The sequence below is a fragment of the Myotis myotis genome, unplaced genomic scaffold (genome assembly GCF_014108235.1).
Source record: "Myotis myotis isolate mMyoMyo1 unplaced genomic scaffold, mMyoMyo1.p scaffold_m19_p_9, whole genome shotgun sequence".
NCBI lineage: Eukaryota > Metazoa > Chordata > Mammalia > Chiroptera > Vespertilionidae > Myotis > Myotis myotis.
Genome location: NW_023416401.1, coordinates 33,032,170 through 33,058,347, shown reverse-complemented (window position 1 = coordinate 33,058,347; position 26,178 = coordinate 33,032,170). Strand labels below are relative to the sequence as shown.

At 43.3% G+C, this 26,178-nt stretch overlaps 1 protein-coding gene across 5 annotated transcripts in view; it reads left to right on the top strand.

Annotated features, from left to right (window-relative positions):
* MTCL1 (microtubule crosslinking factor 1) overlaps positions 1 to 26,178 on the top strand; it is a 118,697-nt gene that overhangs the window by 18,997 nt on the left and 73,522 nt on the right. The gene's annotated exons all lie outside the window — the stretch shown is intronic.

Below are 26,178 nucleotides of genomic sequence, written 5' to 3'. Positions count from 1 at the left end.
GCTACTGTAAAGCATCTTTGAGCAGAGTCCTACTGCCGGGCATCTGCTCCGGCCCTGACCAGGCTGTGAGTGGCTGCCAGGGAATCAGTCAGGGCCTCACCCCTGGCCTAGCCAACAGTGGAAGGTAGGATCAGCAGGCCATGTGGGGCAAAGGCAGCTGTGTTAGCTTGGTGGGCTCTCTAGGACACCTCTGAAGGGATAAGCAGCATCAGGTTTCATTTGCTAGCCATGAGTTTATGGGGAGGGGCAGGGTGACTAGCTAGAGAACAGGAAGTGGGGAGAAATCTGGTGCCCTGAATGATATCCCAGTTATGTGGCCTGCTAAGTTCATAATGAGGTAGAGTGGGATGAGGTGGGAGCAGAAGAATCAGGGTGTCTGGTTAAGTCTTTTTCCCAAACACTGAAACATGAGAAGAGTCTGGTGGCTGTGTGTGTGTGTGTGTGCAGTATCTGAACAGGAATCTGGAGGGAACTGCCCTTTTGTGAGTTCTGCCCAAACCAGGAGGGCAGGGAATGGCTTGGACTAGAGCCGTGTCCACCAAGGAACAAATCTCAGAATCCCAGGCCTGGAAATCCAGAGGTCAGAGGTTGGGGAGGATTAGGAACAGCAGCAACTGCAGGAAGATTGGGCATACGTAGTTCTGAATATATAAGCTGTAAATGGACCAGTTTCGATGTCTGGGAAGAAAGGGGTTGTGTGTTGAGTGAAACCATAAGTAGCACTTAATGGCTAGATTCATGCTGTTGCTGGAAGGAGGAGCAACAGCCTAGCGCAGTCTGTCCTGGTCACTCGGAACCTGTGCCCTTGGAGCCATTTCTTGCCAAAATCAAGACAGAATCATAGTGGGGTTTTCTACTAGGCGAGTCCTGCCACGCACTTTACAGCGAGTCCCAGTGTTCTGCGGGGGCCCAGCTCGGTTGAGCCTCACCGGGCCTTTTCCGATGTGCATGGCGGGCAGGCTTTTTGCTTCTGCATGGTGAGCTGTGGCGGAGGCATGAGGAGGAGGTAGGGGCTTGCCGAGGTTCAAGTGTTTGAAATGCTTTCATTTCTTAGGTTATGCTGTTTCCTTAAGTTCTGTTGTCAAAGAAGGATTTTACCTTTACTTTGTGTGGATTTTATGTCGAAAACAGTGGTGAGGACAAAGGAAGGATGTTGGAAGGAATAACTTTATTTGACAGCTTGCTTCTGGTGGGGTGTGAAGGCATGCAAGGCCAGACCTAGGCCTGAGACCTCAGACTTACCTCGTGTTAGAGTTGGAAGAATCCTTGAGATGAATTAGCCAGTCTTTTCATTACCAACACGAAGAAACCAAGGGCTGGGTGGCCCATTCATAGCAGAGCTACCCCAGGTCTCCTGACTCTCAGCAGCTGTCTGTATCTCTGTCTTTCCTCCAGACTGTAGCTCTAGACCTGGACTCTCCTTTCTTTGTAGACTTGGAAAAGGCCAGTTACCCAGTCAGAACTGGAGGCAGGCACTTGTGGAGCCAGCTTGAACAGAGTGTCTTCTAGGGGAAGCCGCTGGAACAAGCAGCTCCTGGTTCCTTGCTCCAGTGCGTTGGTGAGGAAGGGCACTGTATCTTTTTTTGACCCATTAATGCTTCTCTATAAAATTAATTTCTACTTTTAGAAGTACTTATTAAGCTTCTTCTTTCTTCTCTACTGAGAAAATTATAGGAAGAAGGCCAGGATTTACCTTTGAAGAGAGTGAGCGTGGGTCCTCCCAGCCTGCCTTACACCTGCTCAATGGGAGCCCTCATGCCCTGTTCTCTCCCATCCAGTTTGAGGTCCTTGTCATCCCTCCCTCCTCCTATTAAAGGTTCCTGGATTCAATTCCTGTGTGTGTGTGTGTGTGTGCATGCGTGCTTCCCCACACTAACAAGCAATTCTCCAACTCCAGCAGCTGCTTCTGACCAAACTGGCTATAGATTATAGGTTCCGTCGATCCCCTCCAACTCAGGATGCCAATTGCAAGTCCAGGTTGTTACCTTTACTTCTGACACACTAGCTATAAATCAGAAGTTCCCACAATCTTCTTCTTGGGTTCAGTTAATTGGCTAGAATGGCTCACAGAACTCAGGGAAACCCATTTACTCACTAGATTACTGATTTACTGCAAAGGATATTAAAGGATTCGAATCCATAGCCAGGTGAAGAGCCATATAATGCAAGGTCCCACACAAAGGAGCTTCTGCTCTCATGGGGCTTGGAGCCTGGCACGGTGGCATGTGGGGGTGTCCCTGTTCTCCAAACTGGAAGCTCTCTGAACCTCCTCTTTTTTGTTTGTTTGTTTGTTTTATGGAGTGTCGGGAGTTCTCTCTTCCCACCACCAGTGCAGAGAGAGAGAACATGAACCGGTTCTTTTAAGTAGAGTTGCTCGGGATTTGATAAGTGAAAGAGACAGGACACAAAAATAGAATAAGCTGGGTCCGGGTGTGGCATCTGCCCTCTGATGGAGGGACAGACAGATGCGCAGCACCCGAAGTAAATTTAATATATATTCGAGGTAACAGGAAGTTACATCAGTTCTGGGTGGGCCTTGAGTTCCTGGCGACATAATAGGATCCACCCCCCTTAGCACCTGGCGTTACAGTGTGTAACCTTTTGGGACTGGCTTTTTTCACTCAGCATCATCACTCTGCAGAGGTTCACCCAGGTGGTCATGCATAACCATAGTTTGTGCCTTCTTATTGCCGAGCAGTGTTCCACGGGTGTGGATGTATCACAGGGTGTTTAATCATTCACTGGTCCAGGACATCTGGGATGTTTCCAGTTTGAGGCTCTTACAAATGAGGTTGCTGTGAATGTTCATGTGCATGTTTTCTGTGGGAATGTAAATCTTCATTTCTCTGGGATAAATGCCTAGAAGCTCATTTCCTGGGTCATAAATAGTAGTTGCATATTTCATTTTCTTAAAAAAGTGCCAACTATTTTCCAGAGTGGCTGTACCATTTAACATTGGCACCGGTCGTGCGTGGGTGCTCCAGTTTCTCCGTGTCCTCACCAGCATTTGGTGCTACTGTTGTTTATTTTAGCCATTCCGAATGGTGAAAGCTCATTGTGCTTTTTAATTTGCATTCCCCTAATGGCTAATGATGCCGAACATCTTTTCATGGGGTATTTGCCATCTGTATAACTTCTTTGCTGAAATGTCTCTTTATGTCTCTTGCTCATTTTCTAGTTGAATTGCTTGTTTGTTTTACTGGTTTTTGTTTGTTCTTCACTACTTTTGAGTTTTGAGAGTTCTTTCTCCCTCCCCCCCCCCCCCCCATGCATAGAGTTTATTTATCTAGCTTTTCTTTAATTTTTAAATTTTCTTTCCTTGTTTTGTAAATTCCCATTCTCCCACTCCCTCTCTTTTGGCAACCATCAGCTTGTGCTCTCTGTCTAAGGATCTGTTTCTGTTTTGTTTTGTTTATTCATTTATTTTGGTGTGTTTTTTTAGATTCCACATATAAGTGAGATCATACAGTATTTGTCTTTCTCTGTTGCAAGTATTTTCTCCCACTCTGTAGCTTGCCTTTCGTCCTTTTAATAGGCTTTCTCAGGGCAAGTGTTTTTAATTTTGATGAAGTTCAATTTATAAATGTTTCCTTTTATGGTATCAATTCTAGGAGCTCTTTGCCTAGCCCTAGATTCTGAATATTTTATCCTACATTTTTAAAAAAAGTTTTATAATTTTACATTTAAATCAACAGCCCATTCTGAATTCATTTTTTTATAAGACATGAGACTTTCATCATTTTTTAATGCCCTGGACCATTGGTTGAAAGGCTGTCTTTTCTCCATTGAATTATTTTCACACCTTTGTCAAAAATCAGTTGGACATATTTCTAGGTTCTCCGTTCTGTTCCATTGATTCTGCCAGTACAACCTTGATTACTTAGTTTATAAGTCTTGAAAGTGCCCTCTTGGTACAGTGTCTACTTCAGTTAGCAGTTTGAGAGCTTCATTTGATCCTTCCGTGGCATTTCGGAACACTCAGATCTCTGCATTATAGGATATATATGTGTGTCTGTACGTCCGTCCCCTGATCAAGCATTCAATAAGTATTTGATGGATGAGTTAGGCTTTTATCATCTTTAGTTTTTCCATGAGAAAGACCATAACATTGTTTTTAAACCTCTTGGTGAAGAATTTCTGATTCTGTAAATGATTACCTCAGGACAGTAACTGCAAACCAGTAATTCCACTCTAGGTCAGATATTTTGACAATGACCGTGGGTTATAAAATCACACTGTTAGTTAGTGATAAGGAAAGCTTCCATTCATGGCTTCCTGAACACACAGTCCATCACTGGGGTCATGCCACATCTAGTTTTCCCCTGTGGCTGGGCAGCCTCCTCCTCTTTACCTGTTTTCTGTAGGATCTCACCAACGGGAACTGCGGGTGCTCAGGTGACCTTTCAGGCAGGGCATGGCCCCTTTGGGACGGCCACATCAGAAAGCAGCGCTGCTGTGTGAGCCGCCGTTGGTTTGCAGGCCACTCACTTCTCCCAGAGATTTAAGATTTAACCATTTTTCCTTTTCACTCAACACAACCTTTCTTGGCAGATGGGAATCTTATATGATGTGGATGGCAAAACTTCAATATGTTATCTACTGCTGTTTAAGTGTTAGAATGCAGCTTTTGTGAATTTTAGTGACATGTACTGTGTTCACATTGCTTTTAAAAAAACACAATTAAAACGTAGACCAAACATATTTCTGAATAATTTAGATTTTCACTAGGTAGTTAACTGCATCAAGCTTGTGCTATGGGAATAAATAAAAAGTATTTTCCTTTTCAAAATTTACATTTGATTCTTGGGATCTGTTAAATTTTTAAGGTGTTATATTATATAGGATTATATATTAAATTATAATATAATTTAGGTAATTACATCCTTAAGTACAGAATCAAGAGTTAGAGATACAAAAATGCTTAGAAAACACTATATGGTACTATCTATTTCCTGAGTATACTTTCTTGATATTTCTCTGACTCAAGTGAGAGCCATTATACATTGAGTAATATGATTATGAGCCAAATAAGCAGTTTTCATTTCTTTCCTTAGTAAAAAAAAATTGAAAAGACCCCAAGATATATAAATATATACACAAAATACAGTCATATGAAATGTCTTACTTTTGAGCAGTTGATCAAACAGCATTTGAATTTTTGACCGAAGGAGGAGCCTTAGAGAGAAGAGAGGCCCTAAGCTCTCCCAGGGCATGTTCCTTTGTGCAGGTTGGTTAATTCTTTTTCTGAAGGAATGTTTGTGTGGGATGGTTGGGTTCTCATTGGTTTCTCAACATCTCAGATGTTCTTTCTTGTGACCCACAGCAGTTTTCCTGGAACAAGGGAATGTAGAAATGTGGGATGCGCTTATCAGACAGTTGGCATTGGACTATAGACGCTATTCATCTTTGGATGCTGACGTGAGCTGGTTGCCAAGCAAAGCAATGTTTATTTATCAAATACACATTTGTGTTTGTTTAATTCTGAACAGTTGGAGTAGACTCTTGTCAGTTGTTTTCCCACCACACGTGCTTTGTCTCTTCTGCCTGGAACCTGAGCAGGACTGGGAGGTAGAGAGGGCAGTTTGGGGGGAGCCAGTGGTGGGAGGTCAGGGCACCGGCATGCCTCCCAGGGCTGTTGACCCACCACCACGCTGGGAGTGGGATGCGAAGAGGGATTAGCAACAATTTTTTCTTTATCGATGAGTGAAACAAAAGCATTTCTGGAAAATCACCCATTTATTTTTTTTATAAATCATAGGAAATATTACAATTTAAAAATGATATAATTTTTTGCAATAAGTACATGTCTGCTTTGGTCTAAAACAACTTTAATGATCAAGACCTTTAAACATTCCTCCTAGAGGAGAGTTGCAGGAATGTTCTTTCCTGTGAATTAAAGATGATTTTCCCTCTGGCTAACGGATTCAATGGAGGGGGTTGGCCAAACCATTTTTTAACTTTTCAGTTTTGAAGTAACACTAAGCGTGTCTTGTTTGTTTCTAAGAGTTCTCCTGTGTAGGATTTTTTTGTTTGGGTTTGGATTTATCTTCAAACAAGGTTACTCCTGGGTCACCGAGGTATTGGGGTCCAGAGTGATATAGTGCTCATGGAAACATCACACGTTGGACTTGCTTCAGGAATCACTTTTGAGTAATCTGCTTAGAGCAGGGTTTCTCAGCCTCTGCACTCTGGACACTTGGGCTGATAATTGTTTGCAGTTGGGGACTGTCCTGTGCCTTGTAGGATGCATAACAGCATCTCTGGCTTCTACCCACTAGATCAGTGGTTCTCAACCTTCCGGCCCTTTAAATACAGTTCCTCATGTTGTGACCCAACCATAAAATTATTTTCGTTGCTACTTCATAACTGTCATGTTGCTACTGTTATGAATCGTAATGTAAATATCTGATCTGCAGGATGGTCTTAGGCGACCCCTGAGAAAGGGTCGTTCGACCGCCAAAGGGGCCGCGACCCACAGGTTGAGAACCGCTGCACTAAATGGAAGAAACAAACCTCTCCATCTATGACAATCAAAAATGTCTGTGGGCATTGCCAAACGTCCTGGGGGGACAGGCAGTTGAGCACCACCAGTTGAGAGAGACAAGCAGGACATGTAGCAGGCTAGCAGGGCATCTCTCCCTCCACCCCCTGGAGGAAGATTCCTGGTTGACCAGAGGAACATGTGGTGATGTTGAGCTGCATTTGGCCTTGGCAATGGTGTCAGGCTCTTTCCTCTTGAAGGAGGATTTGACAGGCTTGTGAGGGAGCTTCACAAGGTTTGTTCTAGTACCTTAGGCAAGCTGTCTTGTCTCCTTGCTTACTATGTCTGGGTTCAAATCCTAGCTTGGTTCATTATTTTATTTTCCGAAGGGCCTCCATTTTCTAACTGCAAAGAGGTGGGTAGAAGGTAGGCACTACATGTTCACCTTTGCTCTCAGACTCTTCAGAACATCTTCAGAGGTGCCCTATGGGGTGACTGTGTGGACGGTTGAAGCCTTTCTTGCAGGAGGACGAGAGAACAGCAGTGCTTAGAGCTGGTTTGACATGGTGCGGCTTGTGCCACAGCGTGTATTAGGTGGTTAGTGAAAGGATTGAGACGTGAGCCAGGGACCGAACCCCTTAGCCCTGTGAAGCTCCACCCTGGCTGCACATTAGATTCTCTCAGGAGCTTTTAGGAATCCTGATGCCCAGGCCACAGCAGCACCTCTATTTTAGTTTTTAGTTTCCTGGTAATTTTCGATCAGCAGTAGCCACTGCCATGGGATGGTGCATCTGAAGCATCTCTGTAGCTGTAGCTAAATAGTTCCCACCCAGGACCAGTGCTGTGGGCCCATTAGATTAATGAAGGGTAAAATAAGAGTTTCCAAAACAGGCGTTTGGGGAAGATGAGGCCTTGGAGTGCTCTCGTTTTATTAAAGCAGAGGCCCACAAGATTGAGCTTACAACATGTAATTGCTCTAGTGAGTTCGTCAGCTCACAGTCTCGAGGTGTATATTTGTAACAGCAGAAGCTGTAAAGGGCAGTGACGATGTGGCTTCTATTCCATTCATTATAGTTTTCCTAAAACACATCAAAGGCCAGATTCTAGCATACGCATGATGGTCTATGATTCGTTTGAACCTGCCACTCATCAAATTCACTCCACCCCTTTCTGCTACCCTAGTTCTTTTTTCTCCTCTATGTTTTTCTCTTTTACTCACCAAAACAGTGCACCCTTCTAACTGTTGTGGGTTGTGCTGATTCTGTGTGGCTCTGGTGCTCTAGGTCACAGGGGGACAGGAACCCTCATTAGAATGAAGGGTGGCTGGGTGGTCAACCTCCCCTGCCAGCCTCCAGGTGGCCTCCGAGCCTCTCATGAGCCTTTGAAATCACCCCACTCGAGGGCTGGGGTTTTGTTTTATTAAACTGCTCTTGAGATAGCAGAACACATTGCCAGGAAAAGGATGGAAGGGGTGAAGGTTGGGGTGCTAGCCTGGGCATCTCACTCTGCGCTTTATTTCTGGAAATTCCTCTAGTGGGGCGTGTGTGAGAGAGGTGGGGGTAACAGGGAGAAGCAGAAGGTGAAGCCTTGTGAACAGAACGAGTGGGAAGCCCCCTCACAGCCATGACTGAGGGTTCCCTGGGCACCAGGGACAGTCCTCACAGCTCTCAGAACCTCACCTTGACTCATCCTTAAAGCACCCCAGTGAGCTGGGCTGGGCAGACCCATTGTAGTGGAGAGAGTGGAGCCTCAGTGACAGTGACTTGCCCCAGTCACACAACTTGTCCATGGCACACTGGACCTCATGCCAGTGGGCGACTGTCCTTTATAAGGGACAGAATAAATACTTAATTTTTAAAAATCAAAATTGCTTTCTGAAGAGAAGTGGCAGAAATTGAGGGGTTTACGTGTGAAATGTATATATTCAGGCTGCGTATATGCACAATAAAGAAGACAAATGATTGAATCCTCCTCACTTTTTAATCCTATGTCACATCATCAGCTGGGCATAGCTGTTTTCATTGATGAACCATATTCCATGGACTCATCAGTGAAAAGGTACAACATTAAAAGAAAAATAAACATGCTAGTTAAATTATGACATGCTGTATATCAGAGCATGCAGCCCGAGTGCAGAGATATGAAAATGAGTATCTGAAAATTGATGAAATATGGCATGTACATGTTCTTCAAATTCCGCTGGATAAGCCCTGTTAAGTCTCTTACCCAAATTACTTGTCACCTGAGGAAGCATGAGGGGATTTTAAAACATTCTTATAGGGATCTGTCACTGTGTCAGGAAGGCTTTCCGCAGCCCTTTTAGGAGTATTCCTATAACCTGTGCTGATCATTGCCTGTCTTCATGTTCCCCTCTACAGGTAGTGGAGTCCTGGCAGGCAGGACATTCATTCCCATGCAGTTCTCTGGGTCTGACTTTTACTTTCATCTTCAAAGCAATACACCAGTGATACTAAATTTAGTAGAATGGTTGCCATTCATCATAACGAGTTTTGCTTATTTCTTGCACTAGGATCCGGTTTGACATAAGGAATTTAAACAGAGACAGAGTAGTTTAAAGAGCTTTAAGGACACGATTTGAGAAAGCAGTAAGACGTGTCCTGTGGTAAGGGCACCTCCCAGCTATATTGAAAGGCTGGGGCTGGTTTAAATGACTTTTGGAACGTTAACAGAGGGCAGCATGAGGCCGACATCATGGCCGTGGGGGCCTGGGCTGGCTGGCAGGGCGGGGGTCCTTGGAGCTCTCTTTCAAACCTAATTGACAGCAGGTGAAGTGAGTGGAGACCAGTGGAGATGCCAAGCAGGTGCCCAACGGGATGGCAGCAGGTTTTTGGGGTGTCTCTCCAGTCAGACACGAGACAGTGACTGAGGGGATTCAGGCTAAATACTGAGCGTTGGATTTGAGTCCCGTGAGACACATGGAGGAGGAAAACAGCCCTTGACTGCATTCATAACTGCGCAAGAATTGGGACCGCACAGGGCTCCCTAGCCACCTGCAAGGCGGAAACTGCTACTGGGTCAAGGTCACGGTCCCTTTCACCACAGGGTTCATTCTGTCAATGGGCCCTTCTGACCAGTGGGCTGGCTTTCTTTTCTGTTGCTTTTTTGGACTAAATTTCAGCAAAATAAAGAAAGTGAGTTTGGTTTGGGAACGTGAATTTGGGTTTGCTGCCTTATTATTAGGTGTATAAAAATTCATGATTGGTATAACTTGGTAGATTGTATTTTTTTCTGTTATTAAGTATATTCTTTACACCTGTTAATGCTTTATTTCTATTCCATTACATTAGCTTTCTTTTAGGTAATTTTAGCTCTGACCCCTTTGTTTTCAGCTTTTCTATATCATGTTTTAAACAGGTTAATTCTGAGTGTGTATGAGAGAGATAATTCAATTCAAGTTTATCTTAATAACTGAGTTTTTTCCATGTAGAGTTATTGTTATTGAAATTGTAATTGGACTTAGTTCTACTATCTTTTACGTTTCCTGCTACCATGTTTTTTCCTACTTCTTTTTTAACCTTCCTACCTTCTGTCAAAAATATTTGGCTTGTTTTTAATCCCTCTGTGGACTTAGAAGCAATATCTTCTGATTCTGTTATTTTACTGATTGCCTTTGCAAATTTTAACAAACCTACTCAAAGTATATTTCTCATTCTCCTCAATGAGAGTGGCACTGTGATCTCCTGACAGTCATTTAGTGTCATCTTCCTCACCCCCCCACCCATCTTATGCTCCCCTTATAAAAAATGTTGATTCACCACTTAAATCTAAATTTACCAACTTCAGTTATTACTTTTCTTACTGGGTTCTTTTTCTTCCTGCTGGAAGGCATCTCTTAATGTTACTCCAGCAAGCATAAGTAGGAGGCAATCTAAAAAATTGACTTCATTTTCCCCCGATTCTCAGTGATAATTTAATTTGGTAGAGAATTTTAAATTAATAGATATTTGCCTCAGCACTTCTGAAGACAGAATTCCATTAATATTTTGGTATCCTTTGTCACTACAGCAGCTGTCAGCCTAATGGTTCATTCTTTGTGGGTAACCTGAATTTTCCCTCTGGTTCCTTTTAAGATTTTCATGTTACCATTGTAGTTTTTCACTGTGTTGTGTCTCGATGTAGATTTCTTTTTATTTATCTCTCTTGGATTTTCCTCATTTCTTATGTTTGGGGTCACTTTGAACATAGTGGCCCAGCCTGTCTGGGATTTGCCTGATGTGCGGGCCCAGTTGACTGGCAGTGTCTGTCAGGCATATCTGATGATGCAGAGACTAATAGCATAAGATCTCAGTTAGAGCTTTTAGAAGTTAAAAATCTCTATCCACTAAATACAGGAGCTCTGAGGCAGCCACCATGTAATTCTTACTGGAATGTGCTGGTCTAAAAGAATAAACATATTGTTCACTTCTGTTATTTTTCTTTCAATACTATTCAAGAAATAACAATTTAGTCAGTACTTTAGTGACTGGCAGCATTTCCCTCCAGAAACATTTGCCTGGCCATTCCCATACTAGAGGGCTTTTCCTTTCTCTTCGGCGGCTGTGCAGTAAGAGCCCATTTTCTGTCTCTGCTTTGAGCTTACTAGTGCAGTTTATAAAAGCTAACCACTTGCTATAGGGAAATATTGTTGTTTTAGTTAAGTTTCTCTGTATGCTAATAATAAATCTTTGCACTTACAGGTATTACATATGTATTTTTACCTTACACGGAGTAGGAAACTCAAAAGAATGAGCGTAAGCCATTTTTCTCTTCTCTTGCGAAGTTATTTTTATAGGTACTCTGAATGTGAAGCCCTGAGGGTTTATAAATAGCGTGGTTTTTCAGGTGATGGTCTTTAATATTTTGAGACATGTTTTTTAATTATAAACACAAATAATTAGAAAACTAAGGTGGGGGAGATTTTGGAGGCCTAGTTGACCTTAATGATTTGCAGAAAATGAAGGCATGGCATTTTCATTTGCTTTCAGAATAGGAAACAGAACTGTTTCTTTTGATATTGGCTTCCCATCTCTCTACACAATACACAGTTTTGCCCAAGAACTGCCTTTTAAAGCCAGATTAGACTGACCCGGTCCATGTTTAAGGTAGAACATGCTGTTTTGAGAGTCGGAAGGGAGGCTCACGGAGTCTTTCTTGGCTACTTTCCACTCTGAATGGCTCTGTAGCAGCTATAACACATCAGCAGAGCAGGCTGAACAGAGTGAGAAATCACAGATTAAAACCTTGAGCTGCAGATACTGCGCTGCGGGGAGAGTCCGCCTAACGATGTCACCGAGGCCGGTGTTTCAGTGCATGTCATGTTCATCCAGAAAACATACTCTGAAATGTGGGGGACCCGAGGGTGGAAGCAACAATAAGGGGCCGCTCCGCTGGGAAGCACTTCCTCCAGCAGCACGGGGTGTGCGCCTGTGCGTGGACACTGTGCACGGTGGGGACGAGGCAGTGACAGGAAGGTGTTCTGCCAGAACCATGAGTGTGCTTTCCCTCAGCATACTTATGGCATTTATAAGAGATCCTACCCTACCGAGGATGGTTTTCCCCTTGTTACTAAGGATACATTTTCCAGAGATGAACATCAGCATCTGTCTTCTATACAGAGAGGTCAGAGTAATTCAAGAAGTGACAAGTTCAGGGAGAACGTCAGCGTGGTGAAACAGCACCGGCTGATCACAAGCCTTTGATCAGAGGGAGGTCTGTGGACGTGTTTAGTTTAGGTGCTGTACAAAGAGGGTTGCTGCAAATATCTATGATTGTAGAGAGGAGGTGAGAGCAAGATTTCTTTTCAAGGCTGTGATGACAACTGCTGTCTCCTCGGAAAAACATGTTAATGTCTCCCAGAGCCAGTTCTGCTGAGAGAGTTTGGAGGCAGGTATGTCTTAATAGTTGGTTTAGGAAAGAAACAGTTTTTTCTGTTGCTCTTTTTACTCACTTGCCTTTATCTGGGTTGTTCTTCCACTCACTAGCTTTCAATCTTCAGAGTTCTCTTACTCATAAGCACCCAGTGATGCAAGAACCTGCTCAAGTAGGAGAAATCCTTGAGAAACAAGATAATGGCTATTTCAGGATAGTGCTTCATGCTTTGGTTTTATTTGGTCTTTATAGCTAGCATAGTGAGGCAAGCTGATTGTTTTATTACCCCCCTTTAGACAGATACTCAGAGGAGATTGACCATAATTGTAGATAATTTATTGAGAAAGCCACATAGCTCTGACTGTAAGCTTCCTCAGGGCAGGCCTGCGATCATTGTTGTAGCTGTAGTCCCAGCATGGCACCTGGGACAGTAGTTGCTCTTATATTTGCTGACTGGAATTGAAAATCAAACATCTTTTGCCTCTCAGGTCTTCTCCCCACAAATGCAGTGTCCTCTCCACAAAGCAGCCCCAGACCATCTCATCTCCCTTTGCAGAATAGTTAAGTGGCGTGGCCAAGTTTTCCTTGTTCTTGGTGAGCATTTGAAGTGAGATGAGTGGAAGGTTTGAGGAATTTTTGCCTTGAAAGCTTGGTCAGGTCTGGAAAAATTATAGTGCTGTAAAAGATAATGGGATGGGGACAATAAATGGAATAACAGCATAATGGGAAACTGCAAAAGATGAGAGGAGCCAACTAAATTCACAACAAACGAGGAAGGACTTGAGGGGAAACGAGAAAACAGAAATGATTTACTGTTGTGCCAAGCTGTACAGACTCACATATCAGTTAAAGGCTGCGGTAAATTGCGATGTGCTTGCTGTTCGGGAGTTTCTTTCTCAGTGCGCTTGGTGGCCATCCAGGAACTTACCAAATCAAGTTAATGGAGAGTTAAATGGCTCTTGAGACAAGCTGGCTTGAGGCAACTGGAAGCCAGGGCCTGTGTTCCTGTCACTGGGCTGCGCTCTAAGGGGGAGACTGACATCTGAGGGAGGCTGTGGAGCCAGTTACGCTGTGCCTTCAAGGAAGAGCCGGCTCCCCTGACCTTACCGGGAGGAGGAGCTTTCATTCCCTTAGTCCAGCTCCCCGTCTGGTCTGGATGAGAGAGAATCATTGATCCACTGCCTCCTGCATGCCCCCTACTGGGCATGGAGCCCAGACTCTGGGCATGTGCCCTAACTGGAATTGAACTTGACCTCCTGGTTTATAGGTTGATGCTCAACCACTGAGTCACATGGCCCCGGGCTGGGCTGCGATCTTTTGATTCTCTCTCCTGCTTCCCTCTTCCATTTTAAGGGCCTTGTGATTTTTTTAAAAAAAATATATTTTATTGATTTTTTTATAGAGAGGAAGGGAAAGGGATAGAGAGTTAGAAACATCGATGAGAGAGAAACATCAATCAGCTGCCTCCTGCACAACCCCCCAGTGGGGATGTGCCCACAACCAAGGTACATGCCCTTGACTGGAATCGAACCCGGGACCCTTCAGTCCGTAGGCCGACGCTCTATCCACTGAGCCAAACCGGTCAGGGCAGGGCCTTGTGATTTTTAAGGACCTGGATAATCCAGGTGAGTCCTATTTTTAAGGACAGCTGATTAACAACCACCCTTCTCCATATGGTATCATATAGTCACAGATCCCATGGATTAAGGAAGTGGACATTTGGGGGAGAGGGGAATTATTCTGCCTCCCACCGCAGGGAAACAAAATTTCAGAGCTGGTGAGGTTAGAGCTCACTTATTCCTTCTTGCATTTGTATACTTGGAAAGTGGAGGCTTGGGGCATAACATTTATTATGCACTATTGAGTATTAAATGCTTCCAAATGCTTGTCTAATCTTTATGACAACCCTTTAAAATAGGCGTTTTTATATTTGTACTTTAATGAGAAGAAACTGAAGCTCACCATGGTTGACAAACCTGTCCTATGTCACGTAGCTGGTAAGTGGCAGAGCTGAGAATCTCATATCCACAGCTGTCAGATGCCCCAGCCCAGGCACACTCTTTCTGCCACGTGTTGGGTGTGTGTAGTTCCCTATCAGGTCTCCGGTTTCCGGTTTGGCATTCTTTTTCCATTATACCATTCTACCAGCCCACATTTTCCTCCAGTGACATGAGTAACAATATGTTTTACACAAGTTCCTTTCTGAAGGCAGATTTAAGTATTATTTGTATGTTCAAGCCTTTTTTTATTTTTGTGGCTCCTGATTTCCTTCTCTAAGGAACAGCATAAATTTCTCATCTTCTATAGTAAATTACCCAGTTCAAACATCTCAGAAGATATATATGGAAATCCTAAGATAGAAATATCACCTGGCTTCCATTCCTTACCCTGCCTCCTGCTGCTTCTTAGGACTGAATCAAATATATACATATATATATATATATATATATATATATATATATATATATATTTTTTTTTTTTTTTTCTTTTTGTCTTTGATACATTCTTCCTGTCTGTTTCATTTTTTCCTTTAACAAATTTGGATACTTTTTAAAAAGAGTGTATGAACTCCTGTATGCATATGCCCCATTAAAACCATGGTGTGATATCTGTCAGGTTTTCTGAATGGATACTACAGCCCCTTTGTTAAAGACTACACACTCATAGATTGTTTTCTGTTCCTTCTGTTTGTTGTAAGGATTGGGTTGTACTAGAATTCTGTAAAAGAGTCCTTCATTCCCCACACAATCCCATAGGTGCCCTTGTTCTGATGACAGCTAAAGACCTGTGCAGAGAATGTCTTGGAGTTGGTGGCCCAGAACAGGGCAGCCAGCCCCACTGAAGTTTTCCAGCAGTGTCTGTGGTTTGCACTAATCCCATGATCCACAAGGAGATGACAGCTGGGGAGCAGCCTGGGCTGCAAACGGAGGATCAGAGGGACAGATTCACCTCCTGCCTCGAATATTTGAGAGGGTTTGAGATTTGAGATTCTCAGTTGTAAACCAAGTTCATGGCCTTAATTTTTTAAACGATTAAAAAAATATTAACTATATTGTATGTAAAAATAAGATATTTTAAGTACGTGTGTGTATGTGTGTGTGTGTGTGTGTGTGTGTGTGTGTGTGTGTGTATTTTAAAGAACAGTAGAAAGAATACCCATTGTAGGCAATAGGACATTACCATTTGGTTTGAAAAATCTATGTATGACTATTTCCCACTCTCAAGTGAACATTCTGTTGAATTGTGTTAATTTTTTTCCTGCCTTTCTATATAGTTTGCCAGCTATGTATCCCAAAGAAGTATACTGTTCAGTTTTGCTTAGTTTTGAAGAAGCAACAAAAGGGAGTCATACTGTAGGTACTCTTACATGATATCACGCGACAGTATGTTTTGACATTCATCCATGCTGATGCATGTGGCTGTGGTCTACCCATTGTCACTGCCCTTATTAGTCCATTGTCTGGATCTCTGCTCTTGTCTTGTGGGTTGTTTGGTTGCTTCTAGGTTGTTGTTATTAAAAAATGTTTCTGTGCATATGCCTCGCCGTCTCCTGCTTGCTGTGTGCCATAAATACTCTGATACACAATCTTAGGAATAGGTGTCAGTTTAATTTTTTAATTCTGCCCTGTTTTGTTCTTATTCGGGTATTAGTCTCTACATCTCTGCTAGACCCTAAGCTCATTGAAGGCAGCACTGACTTATTTTATCTCCACCACAGTTGGGTACTATTTAACACATAGTAAAACGTTAGTGAGTGTTTTGCTGAATGCATGAATGAATGACCAGTTAGTTGCCTGCAATAAAGCTAAGTAGCTGAAACCAGTCACGTAGAAGATGAGGGCCCTTGGCACATGCATGCCCAAGCAGGCAGGTCTCAGCCCCTCTATTTTCCCAACTGAGAATGCAGGGCCTTTGTGGCATCACCCGTAGATTAGCTGTTGGCTCAGACTAAGTTGATAAAAATAATTTTTGGAACTATAAACCTTTCTATTCAAGTTTCTTAAAATTCCCCATGGTTTCTGATTGCTTTGTACTGACAATTCGTGAAATATTTTGTGACTTTTGTACAATATACATATTGAATGAGAGAAATCCCCATTTGAAGAAAATAGTAAACAAAAACCTCAACAAGTTTAATGAAACCAAACATTTATAACCAAGAGAAATAAAACTAAAGTAGTTGATGGAAACTTATTTTATAACTGAGGATGAATGAAAATTCAGAACTATATAAAAATAGCACTGATTCACATTTTTCAGATACTAAGGTATGAGATACACCATATGTATGTATTTTAACATACATATAAGGTACATAATAGATAACATATATGTCTGTTAGAATTGGGGAAATGTACTGACATATTAGTACAGAGTCTTCAGAAAAACATTTTTTTTACATTAGTTCAGGGTCAGCCACCTCTGTCTTTGGGGTGGAGTTGCTAGACTAAGTGCAAGACTTTGAGCAGGAAAGCCACATGGTTTGTAAACCAGATCCCTGCATGTTACAGCCAGAGGTCATAGGTGACCCAGGTTCCTCAGGGTTGTCGCTGTCACCTATGAGGTTCAGTCCTTTCAGAGTACTTTCTCGTGCACAAGGACAAGTGCAGTGCCCTCTGTTAGCACCATTAGCACGTGATGCCACCCTCACAATGTCATGCCTCATCTCTACTTTTAGTTCTGTTATAAATGGAGACCCTGGGCTTGCCTCGGATGACCTTATGAGATATTTGGCCACTTACCCTATTTGTTTGGCAGCAGTGAAAGGTGGCGCTTTTGATCAACCAGCACCATATTCAGTCTCTGGGACATTCTTCCCTGTGCAGTGTCTTCAAACTCACTTCATAAAGGCGTCAAAGAGCAGTTGGAAATAACACAGGTACCATAGCACACCCCAAAGCAGTTGCCCAAGGCTCAGGCCAAGCAGCAATTATATCAGCAGGCAGGGAAGCCCTGGAGTGAGAGGTGCAGAGTCAGGCAACCTGGGACCACTGCAAGGGCTGTGTGTGGAGTGCACAGAGGTAAGACCGGGCAGGTCAGGCTGGCTAAGGACAAGCCACAGGAACCTAATGTCTGGGCGCGGAGTGTTGGATGTTATTCTGAGGGCAATGGGGTGCCACAGGAGGACTTTAAAAGGGGAATGACATGATCAAAATTGTATCTTTGGAAGATAACTGGCAGTAGTGTGAAGCTAGAGGAGAGGGGCCAGTTAGGAGATTGTGGCAGTAATCTAAATGGGGAGAAAAGAGCCAGCCTGAACCAAGGCCGGTGCGAGGGTGATAGACCGATGAGCAGGTGAAGGGTTTTGCCTTGTTACTAGTAAATACCTGTGTGAGAGCAATGTCTTTCACTTGTAGCGGCGCCAGAGCTAGTGTGTAGTGGCTGCAGCCAAGCTGGGCATTGTTCAGACTTCAGATCCTCTTCTGTTGCTTCATAACTACGTGACGCAGGCAGGTTACTGAAGTATGTGAACATCAGTATCTGCAACTGTAAAGGAGAGATAACAACAATACCTCCCTTGTAAGCTTGTTTTAATGCGTTAGTGAGATAAAGCTTTGCTAAGAGGAGGTACAGGTTTAACATTAAGACACTGGTTGAGTTCTGTTAACCCATAGGGAATATTAAAGTCGTTGTCAGCTGGGTGGCCATGTGTGTGATTGCCCAGCCAGACCGGCCTGGAGAGAGCCCAGGCCCTGAGCCGCCCTCCTCAAGGGTGGGGACATACCTGCTGCCTGTTGTGTCTCTGGCACCCTGCAGAGGTCCACGCGCCCAGGGTCAGTGTAGCATGTGCTTGTCGCCTGGCTGGTTGGATGAACAAAGTAAATTTCTACCTTCTAATCAGATGGAGGGCAGAGAGGAACCATAAAATGCCACCAACTCTCCTTGGGGCTATACACTTGGATCGCAATTGCACAAAACCAGAGGACACTGCTCTGCAAAAGGCTTGAGAATGTTTTTTTCTAGGTGTGGGAAGAGTTGTAGCAAGATTATTATCTTGCTTTTTGAATGCATTGCAGTTATAATCAGATGATCCATCTGACTTGAGGGAGTTCTTGGCTTATTAGAGTGCTTTATCTTCATTACAATGAAGTGACTTGCCAGTAAAACTTGATTTATTTCAGGGAGTCACAGACAGTCACCTTTGGCTTTGCTGGGGCTGAGGCCTGCAGAGCTGCCTTCTATTTATATGTTGATATATTAAATGTGCATTGGAAGCAAGTTACAGGGGAGCCGCTGTGGGCCGAGGATGCTGCATCGCTGCACAGCGTGCACCTTGGCTAGGTCCTTCCTGCGGTCTCCACAGCGGCCACTCAGGGTCCTAGGATGGTTGGATGGGAGGGTGCTCTAGGCACCAAACCCAAAGCAGGAGAAGTGGGTGTGGACATGTGATCTTGCCTTTTCATGCTGCATGTGCATCTCTTTCAGCACATGGATTGTGTGTGTCTGGAATCTGTTGAGAAGAAAATATGTGTGCAAAAAAGAGATTTGTAAATCTCAGGCTGTTGCTGACTCTGCACTTTGTCTTGAATGTTTACAAGGAATTTTGAACATGTTTGGACATAGCTTGTGTGTGTTCTGTCAGTTGGGTATTCTACCAGGTGCTTGGTTCTGTGTTGTAAGTTTTATGTGGGGAGACATTAGACTCATCTCTTCTGGTGACCACCCTGGAGTGTAATGTGATGTTTTATCTCTGCATCTGGGGATATGAGGAATGCTGCTCCTACCATTCTGGGCTGCTCTCAAAAGTAGACCATCTGAGTCCTTCCAGAATAGATTGTTGTTGTTTTGGAACAAGATAACTTAAATTTTGGGCTGTAATTTCTCACTGGGAGGCTGTTTTTGACACATTTCTTGACTATCAACACTAAAAAACAATTGCTTTTTTGTTCTTGGGGGGTTTTGCTGCATGTCCTTCACTGGTCAAGGAGACACGGGGCGAACTTTCTCATTGTCCTGAACCCCACAGATCCAGTGCACGGTGGGTGTTGGTGAGATATGGAGGAGGCACAGCACAAGTGAGGTCAGCTACTGGCTCAGAGAGCCAATGGCTTTTTTGGAAGAGGTGAACATCACAATAAAGTCTTTTTTTCTTGTCATGTTGAAGACTAGATTAGATTAGGCGTGCTTTGAGCTGGGACAGAAGGAGTCAGTAGATGAACAAGTACAAATTAGTAGTTACAGAATAGGCACGGGATGTAAAGTACAGCATAGGGAATATAGTCAATAATATTGTAATAACCATGTCTGGTGTCAGATGGATACTAGATTTATCAAGGTGAAAGCTTAATAATGTCTAATCCCTGGGTTGTATACCTGAAACTAATATAATATTGTATATCAACTGTAATTAAAAAATAAAAATTTATATAAGGCAACCAAAAAAAAAGGGAGTCAATTGTATTCTCATTGGAAAGTTGTTTCATTAACCTAGGCATGAGGTATTGAAGACCTAGATTAGGGTAGTGACGCTGAAAATGAGGGGAAACAATAAATGTGGAGGTATCATGAATGGAGTTTTGTTGAATCTATAAGATCAAAAGGAACAGAAGCAGAGTGGCCTCTGGTGCTTTGAATCTGGGACATTTGGTGATAAATGGAGAGGGCTGACCTGGGGAGAAGATGATGGAGTCAGGGTCAACTTGCAGAATGAGATAAAATTAAGGATTATATAATATTTTAAACAGGAACATCTAAATAGCGTCATTTTGAGTAAGAGATGTGAAGATCATGACTTTATGAAAATTATCCGCATATTAGAAGTACTGAATAGTAGTTTTGTAAACTTCATTAAGCTTTTTTTTTTTTTAATTTTAAGCTTTCACATACTAGTTGCATAATAACTGAAGGAGAGCTTAGTTGTTAACTTTTAAATAGAAAAAAACTTCTTTTAAGTTTTATGGTTCTCTTTAGCAGCTGCTACTTGCTTTTCCAGGTTTGATTTGGAGGAAAGTTTAGGAAAGGCCTGGTGTGGCTCTTGGTCTCAGAGAAAATGACGTGGAACAGCAAATTAAACAAAGAGTGAAAACATTTCTAGTCTGAGATGTGCTGCACTTTTTAGGCCAGACACACAGAGCAGTTCTGTGGTTCCTGGGGTAACTGTTTAAAAACCTTACTTGCTGCTTTCCCACTTTTCAAACCCAATGGAATGATGTTGGAAAATGTTGTTGCAGATGCGAATGAAATGATAAGTTGATTGATCAGTTATTGAGTATTACAGAGTTGCGACTAAGAGCCCTCTTGCTACTCGAGCAGCCACATAGCCCCTGCCCCCCAAGAGTGATGAGTGGGGAGGCCCTGGGCTTCATACAGTGAGCAGTAAACCGTAAGTGAGGCATAGCACCAGGCCGTGGACAACTGGGACATGAAAAGCCTCAGAGAATATGAGGGCAAACAGGGAAACAAGTGGACCGAACATGGCCGCTCTGAGCTATTACTGCAGGGACCAACAGTGGAGCTGGGCCAAAGGCAGAGGTTGGTTGCCCTTGAATAATAATAATAATAATAAAAATTATTATTATTATTGTATTTAAAGGTTATCAGTGGGGACATCTGTAATAGTAACAATAAAAATAAAGGTTTTTTTAAAAAAAGAATATATAGTTTACAAAAATAAATAAAAGTTATCAATGATCAGACCACAAAACCTTCAGGAGAACTGCAGTAACTCAGAGAATAGAAACAAATAAACCAACCCCCTGGCCAGGCAGTGGGGGTGTCAGGCTGGGTCACAGATAGAATCTGCGGGCACACTCAGAACTGGAGATAGAAGAGCGTGGCAGGTGAGATGCTTTTCAACAACATTAAATCACTTTTTGGTAGGGGAGGCCAGGGGATTGTCAAGGGCGGGGGAAAAAAAAAGGACACATATGTAATACCCTTTGTAATACTTTAAGCAATAATAATAAAAATAAATAAATACATAAAAAGAAAAAAAATCACTTTTTAAAGTGTCCAGTGCCAAATTCTATTGTCATAGGCAGGACCTTTGAATCAAGTTGTTTTCCTTTGACTCAAGTCCGCAATCAAGTGAAGACTCTCATCATTACGTGAAGGAAGATATTGACAAGTCTGGGATTTGATTTTTCCCTGCTACAGATAACAATCTAGCTTGTTCCAGGGTTGCTGACAGAAGTCATGAGACTCCTGGGCTAGAGACAAAGGATTTTGTTTCTCTGGGCACCGCAGTCAGCATCAGCACAGTCAAGTTTCCCTTGTCCCCAAGCCCAAGGAGCAGGATCCAGTGAGTCCAAATGGATGCTGTGCACACAGTGGCCTGTGCCACGGCTGGGGAACGCTGAGCCAGGGGTCCATAAACTCGCATGCTCTTCGCTGCAGAAATGCTACCTCATCCTTCAAGGTTGCTCACTGCAAACACAGCCGTGAAATGGTCCAGGTAAAGACTGATTCAAGCCTTGTGTCCTTGGCCCTCCCAGCAGGATCGGTAGGAATGGGAGAGACCCATGGAGACCATCTCCTATTAATATAAAAATATAGATAGCACAGTGTACAGGTGAAACCCTGAGAGTAGTGTTAAAATATGTGTCTATTTAGTAAATTACCATGCCATATCATATCATTGCAATATATATTTCAAATATAAATTAGATATTCTTATTTCAAACTATTTGAAAGTCCTAGTGCTCTTCCTACAGACTGTGATAAAGCAACCACTTGAAAAGCTTTCTCCCTTTCTTCCTTCCTCTCCCCTTATTTTTAAACAATCCCTTTAGCATAATATTCTACCGGGTGCTGTTGGGAATATGGAGGAAGTTGATGATTCTGTGTTGGTTGCAAAACATATTAGAATGATGAGACAGGCTTGCATGAGACAACCAGAGTAAATCTATCGATTGCTGGATAACGAAGGCCCAATGATGGCAGAGGGAAAAATGACCCAAATCATTTGGTAACGTTTCTATCAAGAATGGTTACAGATTTTTTAATGGGTCTGTATTCTCCTAGCCACAGCCACCCTGTTTCCTAATAGCTATAAAACAGAAGCGTGCAGTTCTGCAAAATGCCTGCTGCCTGAGATTGCCTCCTGCCCTCACCTCACCCCTCTCAATTGTATCTCTCTTATTCTCCATTTCTCTATCTCTGAGGTGTGAAGTGTAGGAATATTAATGGAAAGGGGCTTTAGTTCTTCAGACTTTTTGGTGGGAAGAAAATAGTGGCCAGGCCGAGCTCACCTGAGAAAGTCTCCTCCATGCTGCACCAGCTCTGACCCTGTCCACGTGACAGTATCAGAGAGCTCCTGGCTGCCTAAGCAGTTGGTGTTTGCTTCTGTTTGGGTGTGGGGTGGCACTTTATTGAATTCTGAAAACATTACTTGAGAATCCCTAGGTCACTTTTCTGTTGAGATGCTATGTAACAATATAGCACATTTGAGTAATGCCCAGTGCCCCAGTGCCACAGTCTCACTCCCCACAGGAGGGGTGGCTCAGGAATGCCAAGGCACTTGCCTGAGGTTACACAGCAGGTGGCAGGGCCAGGGCCAGGACTCAGGCCTTCTGACACCCAGGTCACAGGTGCTTTTTGCGTTTGGGGGTTTTGTTGTTGCTGTTTGTAATCTAGGATTTATTTTAGGTGACTACTACCATATTTGCATAAAAAATGATGGTGAGTCCTTGATTATCGCCCCTTGTCAAGCTTCAATTTAGTAAGGGTGGTGATAGTGGTGAGATGATAATCTGGTCTTAGCACTTGCAACATGGATGATTGTCAGTCGTGGAAGTGATAACCGAGCAAGGCTTTCTTCTACCAAGGACACTTTAAGGGCATCGCACACCCTTCTCCTCACTTTCCCTGGGACCAGCTCTGTCCCAGAAAATCCTCCTGAAGCCAGCGTAGCTTCTTAGATTCCAGGACATCTCTCCAGGGCCCCCAGGTAACCTGGTCTATTTTGTGATGGGTCATGACTATTTTTAATATCTCAGCCACCTTTGAAAGACAAACCATCATCTGTGTGAATGAATATAGCCAGTAAAGTCCACGGGAAGTTTGTTCACAGGGACTTGTGCATGGAGCAGGGCTTGATTATGGAGGTTACATAGTAAGTTGTAAAACATTACACAAATATGACTATTCTCATCTGTTTTGTTGGCTTGTATTCAAGATGAGAATTCACAGGCGTGGAGTGAAGGCAGGGGCTCTGTCCAAGGAGTTGGGTGCTGAGCTTTCGCACATGAGTGCTGAGGTCTCTTTTGTAAGGTTCCAGGCCTTTCTAGAGGTTGTAAGGTGGCCTGGTGACTTCTGGCCCTTATCACATTTCCATTATAGAACCGTGTGAGATTTCAGCCTCAGCGAGCCAAGAAAAAGAATTGTAGGTATCAAAGATAAGAGATTCAAGTTCTCACTTAGAGTTTCAGGAATACTGAAGGATAGAACCAAACTTTTTGGAGAAAAGAGAAATTTAGAGACTTTACCGAGAAAGGAGAAAGATGAGACTGTGTCTTTTTCTGAAATTCAGGTGTTGGCAGCTTTAAGCCACTAGAACATGGTCACAAATCCTATAAGAGCTGTCACGAATCCCAAGTGATGCATTTCCTGGGCGAGGTCTCCTCTTAGAGCCCTTCTCCCTGATGTTAGCTGGGTTTTACCTACTTCCCATGGCTGCGGTCATCCCAGCTCCTAATTGATGTGGTCCCAGAGGACCAGGCTGGCTCGGGGCGAAAGAGAGGCTCTGCTAATGCCTTGATGACTGGCAGAGGCAGAGGCAGCCACAGAGCCCACAGCAGAGCCCCTCCCATGACGTCAGGGTTGACTGTATCTTATAAATTCCATTTAAGAAGGCGGCAAAAAGCACAATATATTTTGAAAAGACTAACTGGGAATTAGAAATACCGGCTTTCCCGCTGTTGAGTTCTGTGTGCCACCACCGTGCTCTCTTCGCGGTTCCAAACTCCCAGGAGTCTAGAACTTCATCGTCATCTATAATGGTTGATTCCATCTACTTATTGTTTTACATTTAGCTCCTACTGAGAAAAGTTTTAGTTCCCTGGAAGTCATGTGCAACCCCTCTTTTTCCTGAGGATTCCCAATCAGCAAACAGTCCCTGTAGAAACTAAAGATGTGTGTCCTGGTGACCAAGAAAACCCCCATCAGACTCTGTAGCAGGTGGTTTCCGTGAAATGCTGGTCAGTAACAAAACTCAGAAGGCCAGGGAGCAAGGAGATCTGTGAACATGTCAAGTGTGAGTCTGATGGCCCATGGAAGTCACAGGGGCTGTGTAACAGGAAAGAGTTTTACCCCCACATCTAATCCAGTGACACTGCAGAAGCACTTCTATAGAAGCACAGAGATATATTTGGAGAGATGTGTATAGGAAAAGGAGGTCATTTGGATTTTGAGGAATATTCTCTTCTAATAGAAGTGGTCTGGTAAAGGTTTATAGTTCTTTAAAAGCAATATTTTTTACGGTATTGAAGACTATCATTGTCTTTTTATTGTTGGTATTAACAAAATGTGCACGTTCTTTTGATACAGATATTTTCCCTTTAGCCGGTTTTGTAACTGGATTTGGCTAGATAAGGTTTTAAAGGCTGGTTTGTCAGCTTTTTAGCCAAGAAAGATAAAAGGAAGTGCTTCCAGTAATGACTCACGAACTAGATGGTAGCAGCCTCTGCTAATCCTCCCTGAGGAATTACGCCAGACGTCACCAGAGAGATTTTCCGGCTATCTAACCGTGACTCACTTCCCATTTCCTGGGTAGAGATAATTTCTCGGGACGTTTTCTTCTGTAGATTAAAGCAGTGCCTGTCACCTGGCCTTTCCTTAATCCATAGGATTTGAAATCAAGAAAGGCAGTGGGTAAATTTTGCAGGTTGGTTAATCTGATCTGTGATGAGCTTGGCACCTTGGCCTTAGGACTAGTTAAGCTTATGACTTGATAAATCTGTAAGAGTCTGGTCTCGTGTGAGCTGTGATTGTGTTACTTTGTGCTGAGAATTGTTAATGCTGATCACATATTTAGGCATGCTCTCATCCCACGGGCCAGGGACCTCAGTGAACTGAGAATTCTTGGTTATCGCATGTTTGTGATCAGACAATAGACAGATAATAATAACAAGGAGGCAAAAACTCTTACTGCAAATTGTGCTGATACCCAGGGAAACCAGACGCAGGGTTTTCAGAACAGAGATGAAGAAGGCTGGCAATAACAACATTGCAGATTTCTCTCCAAGACCCTTCCTCTTTCCCCTCCACTTATTAGAGAGTAAAACACAGTTGAAATACCTCCTCCAGAATGTCAGTCCAGGATAGCAGAGGAACAGATGGGTACACTGACAGAAAAGGGATGGGAGACTGCTGCGGGGGAGAGAAGTTATTATTGTTGCTGAATTCTGCATTTGGGATCACTTTTGGAGGAAAATGGCCTTTGAGGGGATAGACCTAAGCAGCAGATCACACGTGCACACACATTGAGCTTTTAAAGTCATCTCTAGTGCCTGACAGGCCATCAAGCATACCTTTCTGTCAGTGCCTCTGTATGGCTCAAGGTCCTAAAGTAAATACTGCTTCTTAAGGCAGAAGGAAACGGTAGCATGTTTTTAATATTCTTCCTGGAGCTCAATACTGTTATCCATCCTCGCCCTTGCGAGTCCCCAGCCGCAAACAGGAGCCACGTTCAGGAGGGATTCTGAAAAGACACTGCTGATCTCCAGGCTGCTGTAACGTCGGCTCCTGGAGGTTGAAGAGTGACCGTTTCTCCCAGACAGCAGGGAATACACAGGAGAAAGGTTTCTTTCTGTTTTCACTTCACTGTGAGACTGCTTCCCCGCAAGGACCCTCTGAGAACCTTCTAAGGGAGTTGAAGAGGTTCTCATTTG